This window comes from Acyrthosiphon pisum, chromosome A2 (genome assembly GCF_005508785.2).
Source record: "Acyrthosiphon pisum isolate AL4f chromosome A2, pea_aphid_22Mar2018_4r6ur, whole genome shotgun sequence".
NCBI classification, from domain to species: Eukaryota; Metazoa; Arthropoda; class Insecta; order Hemiptera; family Aphididae; genus Acyrthosiphon; species Acyrthosiphon pisum.
This window is the reverse complement of record NC_042495.1, coordinates 111,080,296-111,092,463: the sequence shown is the minus strand read 5'-3', so window position 1 is coordinate 111,092,463 and position 12,168 is coordinate 111,080,296. Positions and strand designations below refer to the sequence as shown.

At 32.1% G+C, this 12,168-nt stretch overlaps 1 long non-coding RNA gene across 1 annotated transcript; it reads right to left on the bottom strand.

Annotated features, from left to right (window-relative positions):
- Positions 1–822: 822 nt before the first annotated feature.
- LOC107885372 lies at positions 823–9,051 on the bottom strand. Its single transcript, XR_001680415.2, has 4 exons — positions 8,821–9,051; positions 6,386–6,579; positions 1,519–2,727; positions 823–1,435 (listed from the first exon to the last, which is right to left on the bottom strand). It is a non-coding gene; the product is annotated as an uncharacterized LOC107885372 (long non-coding RNA).
- Positions 9,052–12,168: the final 3,117 nt, after the last annotated feature.

Sequence of the window (12,168 nt, the reverse complement as noted above, 5' to 3'; positions counted from 1 at the left end):
GGAAATACAACACAGATATTATTATTTTTACCCCTTGTAGCATGGCACAATCAGGGACTTTGGTCTATTTATAGAATCTAAAGTTCAGTGGAGAGATCATATACGTCAACTGTGTTAAGGTAGATCGAAATCAAGGTGACAATGTAGGCCGCACCACGTGACAACTTACATTTACATGCAAATTACCAATCGTCCGAAGCGCTACAATTATCGGCTTTATAATCTCCCCAACCTAATTTCAAATTCTATTGCGATTATGATCATAGTGGAAACAGATATGTTTAATAGTTTTGATTTTTTTATGATGTATATTGAACATAAAAATTAATTTTTTATACACTATGGTATTTCAGGAGGCATAACCATACCTCCTAAAAATATAAATCAAAATAAAAGAAATCCAATTAAAATTCTTGATAATAATAACATGCGTGTAAAATTCACACATGTTAAAAATAGAAAAATAAGTAATAACTGAGAATTTATAGAATTTTAATATTTAAATAAAATACAAAAAAAGTCCACCAAATTGACCATAAAAATTAATGCGATTTTTCACTGTTTAAAATATCACTAGTCTGATCTTTGACAGATATTATAATAGTTTAATAGATATTATAATAATTTTATTTGTTCATAAGCCATGTTATGTTCATTTAAAAACTCTAAAAATACTTTTTGATATCTAAAATCGTGATCTGTTTTTCCGGCCACGATATTTATGTTTATTTAAAAACTCTAAAAAATGAATTTTTTGACCGGATTTTCCGGTCACGATTTTATTTTTTTTTTTTATTTATAAAAACAATATATTTTTAGTTAATTCAAAATTGACTATTTTAACTACCTATTCAACTGATAAGTTTAGATTTTTTGTAATGTTTTACAGGTAAAATATAAGTTTAGATTTTTTTTATTTAACAGATGTTATGATGCAAAATAAATTGTGGGCGTGTGTGTGGTGGACGTACCCTACTTACTACTAGTTTACGGTAATCAACACACAAACGTGTTTCCCCTGTGATTTTGTTGACTAGCAAGGGGGATGTGTTTCCGTGATGATGCCACTTTCTCTCCATTCCTTCATAATTTTTTATATACACTGACAATCGTTGGGAGATGTCTTATATGGGTAGCACGTTACCGGTAAGGTTATCCGCGTTCTCTGTTAGATCTACTTTAATCAAGTTAGTGCAGTCAAGCTCCCTCAAACTCTTAGATTCGTTAAGTAGCTGCATTAATTGTTGCCGTTCATTGAGTCCTATGCTTTTGACAACGTGTACCTCATTCTCAACGATTGGTTCCAGCTTACTTGCAATAGTGGGTCGGATGTCCTCACCAGTAATCTGGTTGTTCCCAAACGATGCTGCTTCGCTCTGCAAACTGCCAAGGATCAAACACACTGAGCAGCCGGTGTCAATATAAGCCCCTGTAACTTATTATCATTAGGTAACAAAAATAGTTTTAACATAAGGGTTAAGTTTTGATACTTTCCCTAAAGTTTGATTTTGCACTTACATCACTTGAGGTGTGGCTTCGTTGTCCACAGTGCACTTCCCTCGTGTGTGACCATCGGCCCCGCAATTTGAACATTTTAACGGCCTTCTTGGTTTCGGACAGTCGTGGTTGATGTGTCTGTAGACGTTGCAATTGAAATATTTTGGTCCTGAATTGTTAAACGTTTTGGTTTTATTGACCCGTGGTTGCGTCTATGGCAAATTCCCTTCCTATGGCGTTTCAATCTTATCTGGTTTCGTAGCTATTTATTAGTTGGGAGTGTTGTTTTACCGTTTGCGTTTCAGGCCGAGCGAAATGTGTATTACGCCTGTTCGTCAGACGTTGACAGTCTAACAAGTCGCTTATCAATTCTTCCTCGTACTTGTGCGATCTACCCACTGCATACACAGCTAGTTTGTGGACCAATACACCTTCCAACTTGTGATCCCTCGTATCTGCGAATGGTAAGTTGAGATCCCGACATAACCGCATTTTATCCATGATGTAGTCCATAAGATGTTCCGATTTTGTTTGGTACCTCTTCTATGGTGTAAAAAAAATATTCATAGTATTATTGCACTAGTTTAATTTGTTCATCTTCTTGTTGAACTCTGTCCAATCCTACTGTTGGTTGCTTTAGAGTTAGCGTAAACAGCTATCGACATTTCCATATAGCAGTGTAATACCATGATTGATGGTAATATCCATGCACCTATTATATAGAATATCATCATAATCCATTTATCTATTATATCATCTGACAAAAAGTCAAAAGATCAGTTTATTAAAAACCCGTTGGCGTGAATCCACAATCAAAATTTAACAATGGTATGATTGAAAAAACTAATCCACATATCCATGTCAAGCCGATCCAGATCCTGGCCCTATGTTTGGTTTGTTTGCCAAGGGACTTCAAAGGACGTAATATAAATTATATCGATCCAACGATATGGCAGTTGATTTCATGGTTGACACGGTTCTGGCAAGGGTACCAACAAATCCATCAATCTGACAGCCCAAAGTAACGTAGCTCGGAAATTAGGTAATGTAGGTATATCATGTTGTTATAAACATTTATTTTCCTCTGTAGCTTACTAACCTAAATTTCCAAGTACTGGACTTTGGTAATAACTGTTAAATATAACCACAATCGTGTTTGATAGAAAAATAAAATCGCCAATAGCCAAGTTTAACATCAATATATTGACCGATTTCTCAAAAGATTTAAATCTGAAAAAAACATTAAAAAAATCACATATTATAATCTTATGGCTTACTTTAAAATATGGCCCAGTTTAAATGCTCTAAAAATGGATAAAAATGTCCGTATTTTAACGCAATAATAATTCCCAAGTGCCCAACCAAGACATAAATTTATTTTTAATTGTTGTTGTATAATATGGTTTTCGACTGGTAGCAGATATACGTTTTTCCTAAAAGCCTAATACTTTTATAAATGTTATTAAAATTTACTACTTAAAGTAGTAACACACGTCACAAATAAAACTAATTTAAAATAATAAATTCAGTTAAATAAAATACAAAAAAGGTGAGCAAGTCATTGTACTTACAAGTGGGTCACTATAACGGATGGTGTTAAATTTGAATTAATTGTATAAGACAAACGATTCTGAGTGAAAACGGTCAGTCAGCCTATGATATTACTAAATATATTTGACGATATTATTGTAAATAAAGTAATTTATATAATACAACATATTTACGTGGAACCTTGTTTTAAATTTTCAATCCTAAGCTATAAAATTTGAACATTTTATAAATTTTTAACTACAAAATAATTATTACATTTTAAATTTGATAAAGTTTGTCAAAATTCCAACTTCAAATGCATATAAATAAAAATTGTGTCCATGTAATTTTAATATTTTTCAACTGCTATTGTAACTATAAATCAGGATCATTGTATTAAATTGTCACGCTTTTTTACCAAACAAATAATGTTTTATTGACATTCATAGGAAAAAAGACTAATAAAATTGGAAACTGAAAATGTTCCTAACCAGTTCAAAACAAATCAAAATATTTTCAAAATTGTATAGTGTATTTTTTTTTTTTTTAATGACCTGGGGCTTTATATTATTTAAACGACCCGAAGGTCTTTATTCTTTATAAATATGTAAATATGTATGTGTGTATGTATGGTGTATAGAAAATTAAAATATAAAGATTCAGTAAAATTATCATGTATCTACAGTAGGTAATTCATTTTTGAATAACAATAAAATAACAAAACTGCTGCATGAGAAATTGAGTGAATATCCAATATTGTAAAAATATGAACTTTAAATGCACATAAAAATGTAATTTGATTTTTTTTTGATAATGGTAGACAATCTTATGAATAAACTTGTAATACATTTTCTAATCTTAGATTTAAAAAGAAGTATTTTTATGAATTCTCAACTCAAAATAATTTGATAATTTTAGTGATTTTTCTGTGATTTGTCCAGATTTGAATTTTAAATGCTTATAAAAAGGACAAATGATTTTTAATATTTTTAAAATGTCATTGTAACAATATTGTAAGAGCCATGTATTAAATTTTCAAGCTTTTTTACCCAATAAATATAGTTTTATTGACATTCATAGAAAAAAAGACTAATACAATTGGAAACTGAAAATGTTCCTAAACAGTTTTATCGTGTATAGAAAATGCAATTATAATCAATCAGTAAAAAATGCATGTATATATGTTCATTTGTTTTAGAGTTACACCAAAAACTAAAATCGATTTTGTGGAAAACCAATTTTGCATAAAAATTCCTGTTTTTTCTTAATTTGTGTGTTGTTTTTCCCTGTGCTTTTGAAAACTATTGGGAATTTTAAATTTTTACCTCCTAAACGCATCAACTAGATTCACTTTCGAACAAGATACTGTTAAAGAAAATCGAAGCAGTTTTACTGTCCCAAACCATGATGACAGACACAAAAAAAAAACACATATCGTTGTATAAATCAATACATTCATCGCTCCACTCAGAATCTAAAATAAATATACCTAATATTCTTGTTTTTATTTTTAAAATACGTATTTTGGGTATAAATGCATATTTGGTGATATTTTACGGCTAAAAGTCCTCTGCCCTAGTCATGGCACATGTACAAACACCGTTGTAGTACTGTATTAGTCTATAATAATCTAAGACTGTGGTATATATGTAGAATAACAGAATATTCTGTGGTATAGGTACATTGAATTAACAATCAGTGATAACGTTAATGTTTTGCCGTTGAAAACTGTTAAATAAACTGGGATCGGAGCTGGTGCGTTTTTAGGTACAAAAACAAGTCTTACAGGAAAAACTCTCACGCCCTGTAGAATATTCGGATTCCGTTATATTTTTTTTTTTATTTAAAACTAGGGAACATTTTAAAGGTTGGATCCAAGCCCGGTTTTGAAATTTATAATTATAGAAGCTAGAATATGCATTTGAGTAATGCACAACATTTGTTCTTTTTTCAAATGTATTTTTCTACTACTAATTAAAATAAAATAAAAATTCGAGCTTTATCCGACCTGCAAAAACTTCTCATCTTTCAGATAAAAAAAAATGACCAAATTCTGACAAACCAACGAGGCGTGAGAGTTTTTCCTGTAAAAGCATTTTCGTTCTAGGCAACTCATTTGACATATTTCACTCATTTTCGGAATGTGCGAGTATGTAAATCGATATTAGTTAAGCGGACGCTACACCCGCATATGTCGTCTCCGTCTTATAAAATGTACAACATAGCAAAAACTGTTTTGCGCGGGAAAGGACAGAGAAGGCTACAGTCATAACTAAGAAACGAGATTTACACCACATAAAAAGGAGAGCTTTAGCTGTGCAACGTTGTATTTATTTTTTTGATATCATTAATACAAACAATAATGGTTTTTGAAACAGTAAGAACTTTTTTCATATAAGTGATATCAACATGTGAAATGAGTTACCTACATTTTACTCCTTAATAAACGATCGGCACCGACACTCTTATTAATACTCGAACATCACTTTAAACCGCGGGAAACTTATATTACCATGCTTCTATAGTTCTATCATATATTATAATAAAAAAAATTCTTACGAAAAAATATTTGACAAATTTGTTTAAAACGTTTTGATTGTTTTCGACAATTGTGTCATACATGTATGTTGTAACTGAAATAGAGATACTAAAACCTTCCAAGGGACTTGATTACGTTCTGGGGGGACTTAAGACCCCCCCTAAAGTACTCCCCAATATCTGCCTATGTGACCATATCACATGTGTTGTAACTTACAAGTTTTTATGGGTAAGAATAATTTCCACTATAAAAAAACCAGGAGGGGGAAAAGGGCATTAAAAAAATGTATACCCTGTGATATAATGTATTATCATTATTATTATTATTATTATTATTATTATTATTATTTTGTTAAGGTAGTACAATTGTACCTAACCACACACTCTCTTGTTTTTCTCTACTTATGTACACAGTTGTTATAACATATTACATAGTTCTGTTTTTTAAGTTGTAAGAAACGTGTTTTGTAAATAAAAGCAATGTTCTGACTATATAATATAATAAATGCAACCTTTGAATCAAAGAAGATAATACAATTAAAACATACCCAGCCACCCAGGACAGTAAAATCTTAATTACGCCATATCGCGTAGCCATTTTCAAGTAACCATCTATAAACCATAAACCGTTGAATGATGCAAATATAAGGTGCTGATACCTGCATCATATTTATTAAAATGTAAAGCACCTACTATATAACATTAAAACCAGAACTACGTATTTTTTATGATTTATGATGTCACTTTAATTGAAAAATATTTCTATTAAAATGACAGTACACAATATTATGTACAATTTCTTAATCAATATTTAAATTACCAGTTACGTCGAACCATGTACACAACAGTAGTGTCACGTTTGCCTGTACACGTCTTGTAGGTGTGATTTGTGTAGGCGTAGTATTTCCACCATCATCAGTATTCTCATTGTCATCGTAGTCTTCAATTTGAATTGAATCTGATCAATAATCTGATTCAGGATTATATTCACTTCCTGGATCTTCAAATCGTATTCTAACGCAGACAGAATTTCGTCAGAATCCATTTTACAAACTATTCTAAACTAATAAATTGTCCAGACACCAAACTTAACAGGATGAACAGACAGAACATTTTAATGTGTTTTAACATAACCTTATTAAAATTATTTTGTATTGAATAATGAATATTGATCACGGACTACTACCATTGATTATAAATACTAGTGTATGGCTACTATAATACTGGACTGGAAACGAAACGTTTACCGCCGGGCCTCGCCGTGTCCGCGAGAGAGCGTTTTCCACCACACTGCACTGACTGCACCAGTGCATATTTATTATGTTTCACCTCAATGCAGTATGCCAGTTTTTTGCACTCAGTGCAGTAATAGTTGCACGAGCTCTTGGAGCTAAGTATTGATTTTTTGTTTCATCTACACTTGCACCAGCCTGCATCCAGGACGATTATCGGTGACCTATATCAGTGCAACCTGGGTGCAACAGTGCGGTATGGTGAAAAACGCTATAAAAGTGCCGACCTCCCGTCACCCGGCTTCCGTGACGTTTCCAGTGCAGTGTAGTCATGAAAACATAGATAGGATATGTCAGCGACAATACGAGACGTACGCCGGATTGCACAAGACATTTAATGAACCGATAGTGAGCTAATGGTCCCTTAAACAAGATTTGGAGGCCCGTAATTGGTCCATTAAATTTAATAAATTTTTTATGCAACCCAGCAATCCGGGTTAGCGCGTCCCATCCTTCCCAACCATAGTCGTAGGTCACCTCATTTCATTAGCCGTTAAATTACCCGGCCAACTTAGAGCGACGAACCAGCTAATAGAGGGGATGAAGAGTGGTAGGTGAACACGATGCGTATCGAAAAGTTGCTGACATCTCTAACTATTTTTTCATGAGTGTACTGCCCTGCTAAACAAAAGTGCCGTAACTCGAAAAAAATAAAAAAGAGTTAGTGTACCCCCAGAATATACCCCTGAAATTACATCGAATAGGCAATAAAATCAATTATTTTAAATTTGAAAACGCCGTAGGTAACAAAAAAAAATTAGAAGTATTAAGTAAGAACGACGCATCTTACACTTACTAAGCATTAACGCCGTAAATATATTTAAACGCAGTTTATATATATAATATATACGGCGTTTTCGCATAGCATTTCTATGTTCTACCCGAGTTACGTAAAATTTACTTACGGCGTTTATCCTTAATAAATGAAAGTATTAACAGCTATATTGCTAAGTTATAACATAAAAGTAACATTTATTCGTATAATAAGCGAATAATACTTTTAAATACAATTATTATTTCATTGCATTCCTCGTCAATAAAACTATAAAGGTGGATATGTTTTATGCTAAATCAAATAGACTAACAAATAATAAAGGAATAATAAAATGAAAAAAACAAAATCGCATTTTTTTCAAAACTAATAAATTGGTTTTTATGGCACTTTTGCTTAGCAGGACAGTGTAGTTGTAGTCCATGGTATTGATGAATTGATAAGTGTTTAGTTTATCCCTTTATCTATTACCGGCACGACTTAAGATATATCTTGGAAAACTGACACTGTCCGTAAACAGCTCAAAAAGAGTCAAAATATTTTCAAAATGTTATGGTGTATAGAAAATGAGAATATAAACATTCAGTGCAAATTTTCATGTATCTACAGTTATTCATTTTTGAATTACAACAAAATAACAGAATCGCTATACATAGGAAATCGAGTGAATATCCAATCTTGTAAAAATATGAACTTCAAACGCTCATAAAAATTTAAATTTATTTGCTTGTAAACATTTTTTTTTTTTGATAAAGGTAGACAAACTTATGAGGAATCTTGTATTACATTTTCAAATGTTAGATTTAAAAAAAAAAATTTTTATGAAATAAAAATAATTTGCTAATTTTCGTAATTATTCCGTATTTTATCAAAATTTGAACTTTAAATGCTTTAAAAAAAAAACTGTGACCAAGGATTTTTAATATTTTTCAAACATCATTGTAACAATATATAGTAGGAGCCTTATATTAAATTTTCAAGCTTTTTTATCCAACAAATAAAGTTTTATTGACATTCATAGAAAAAAAGACTAATAAAATTGGAAACTGAAAATGTTCCTTAACAGTTCAAAACAAAACGAAATTTATCACATAATAAAAATAATGATTCATGATGTAGCCATGTAGGTTTATTAATTAATAGTTATTAAAACAAAATTAAATGCTATTAAATATAATATTAGGTGACTACCTTTTAGGTTCATCATGCAGTGCCGCAGTGGTTCTTTCCAAACGTCGAATTAATTTATGAAAATAATTTTTAAAAAAATGCTAATATAGGTGATTTAAAATATATTATACTAATTTAATACTCATAATTAATTTAATAAATCTTTTGAAAAACGATAAAAAATTGTTGCAACTAGTAACTACAAAAGTCTGTACTGCCCGAGGTCACAATTGGCAGTCCCGGCCAATGCATCTACCAGGTCCTGTATATGGCTGTAGCCGCTGTAGGTATATGAGAAATCGACGGTAGCGGCATCCAGTGACAAATATATAACATAAGCTTATGCAATTCAACCATAGTTGTATATCAAGCTTTTACCATTCGTAATATTACGTATTTACGTAGGTATAATATGATCGCACCGTTCAAGACTCAAGTGCAGACATTTTACAATTTTCTTTATGATCTAAAGGACGGTCTACCGTCTACGTATTAACTAGTGCCTGCTGCAGTCATATTATGTCAATTTTATAAAAATTACTTTATTTTTTCACTATTTTTAGATTCTGCGAATCCGAGGGGAGCGAGAAATGTATCGATTTGGCGCAGTGAATCTGAAGGCGGTAGTTGACAGGATGCACTTAGCTTACGTAAATACTATTTCCTGTGTAGCCAACAGGGCCTTGCCTGTCATAAACATACATACAATGTGCATCAAAGTAATTTCCCAAACGTATTGACAAGGAATATTGACGACTATTTGTAGAAAAAAAAGTGTTAATATTTTACTGACGTTTTTCATTTTGTGTATATAGTATCAAAAGTAGTTTTAGCTTTAAAGCGACGAATCAATAAATTGAATTTACAACAATGTATTTTTTAAAAACAATAGGTGTAGAAATAAAATAATATACAAGATAAATCATAATTTATCTTATTTACCATATAAAATAGCATACAGTTGTTCCCCGACCTTGATGCTTCAATTCATGGTTCGCTATCTGCCTATCTATAGTACTATATAGATATCTGGGGTTTTGGGTGACACGTCCCTCTTAACAGTTATCATTAATTATAATTATATATAATTAAAAAAGTTAACATTAATCATTATTCAATGAGATACAGGCGTTTAAAAATATGCGTGTAACGTCTCATAGATCCTAAGTCGAAACGGCGGCGTATGTTTTACGTGTAAAAGTGTCTAGATTAACACAAAGATTTCAATCGTTAAAGATAATATTTTTAAATTTTTTTATGTAACCTGCTTAATCGTTTTTATGTCTTTATGACACTGCTGTGATTTTAATTTCGATAAGTTTTATAGTATTTTTTTATAATAGATAAAACTGTTATAGTAAATTTGGTACAAATAGAGCTTCTTAGAGCTATATTTTGACGCCCAAGAAATAGTAGGTATGGACTCAATAATGGATCTGAGTCGTTCACGGTTTTCAGCCACAGTTTACTAACCAGTATACCACACAAGTAGTTATTACTTACACAAGATATGTTTTATTTGAAATTATTAAAATTTAAAAGTATTATTAGTATTATTTATTCAGTAGACTGGAATAATATTGTTGATGGAAACTTCGTATATTATACGATTTACCTTACATGGTTACATATATAGATATAGATGACAATGACGAACGAGAAGACCAGGCCTACCACAGAGCAGCAACGAACAGACGAAGAGCGCGGCAAGCTCCAGCCTGAGGCACAAGGGACCACGATGACAAACGGTCAGTCTCACCCTCGAGTCGCAACAGCGAAACGTCGGAGGTGTCACTGACCACGTTCTTCATCCCCCACTTGTGACACCACGGGAGGGATCTAGAACATACCGGAAGCGGAGGACATCCGAGTACGTGACTCCAGAGCGGCGGACTACGGTCGGCTCGTGAAAAAGAGCTAAGAACTAGTCAAATAGGGTGGCGGACTCCGGTCGGCCTGCCAGCACGAATCACCGAACCATAAAATAAAATGTATATTTGTAAAAAAAAAAAAAAACGTAATGACCATTGTGAGGGGGCTAGGAGGGACTTGTCCCGCCTAACCATCATTTTGGCCATCGGCCGGTGTGTTGTTGTTTGTCAATAAACGATGGCGGCGCCGCGGCGGTTATGCGAAAGCAATTCCCACGACGTCGTCGGTTATAAACTGAAAAAAAAAAAAAAAAGATGACAATGACGATGAAATGAATTTTAAATCCAACTTTTAACTACTTGTGAAAGTTAATGTTGAAAATGTCATATATGTTTATAAAGTTATTACTTATTAGTAACAATATGTTACTTTATAATGTACCTATTGACAATCATACATAAAAAGTTTATTTTTCGTCAGAAATTAATCATATTCATATACCTACCTACCTACCTAATATATAAATCATAAAAATATAAAATATGAAAAATATTTCGATACGAATAATATAATACCAATATTTTTTTACAAATCATGTAAACTTGAATCGTTAAAACTTAATATGTAACTTTTGATTAGAAACTTTATATATAAATACACATTCTTATTACAATAGGATATTGAAATACCTGTTGCGAGATGTCACGATAATGTCATTCTTTAATCTTATTTTAAAATTACACCAATGTACACTCACGCATTTTTATATTTTTACGTAGAATTCGTTGTTTACTTATTTACAGGTAGCTATTCAAATGATATTTTTAAAATTATAAAAAGGAATATAAATATGAGTATCTACTACCTACATATAAATATATTTATACATAATAGGTACCTACTACTAGCTGATCCCGCGCACCTTGTTGCCCGTAAAAAATGAAAATTCTTTAAAAAAATGTGGTTGTTTAACTCCTTAGCAATGCAACTCAGACGGGGTAGGCAATCCAATGTGCAACACTGCGACAGTATTATATCAATTGGGCAATCCATCTGTGGTGGATTACAATTTACAGACACGCCGATGTGTGGCTATAAGTGCAACTCAGCCACCTTTGTAGGCAATGTGCGAAAATTCGATTTGATGCAAGCTTGAACCTGATCTGTTCGATAACCAATGACAACCAATAAAATACTAATTTTCTACTAATTATTTCTCCAATAGCCAATATAGCAATCAGCATCCATTTATAAACAAAATTTTCCATTGTAGATCTCCAAACTCCTGTTTGAGCATCTCCTCGGGTTGGACCTACCGGGTTCAATTATTGTGAATCTAAACCATCCAGGGAACTACTCACAAAAAATTTCATCAAAATCGGCCTAGCCGAATAGCCGGGCCGCCGTGCCTTATTTTTCCAAAGATCATGTACGTTTTTTTAACACGTTTAATTTTGATAAGTGTACAGGGGGACTGATAAGTGATAACAAGCATAA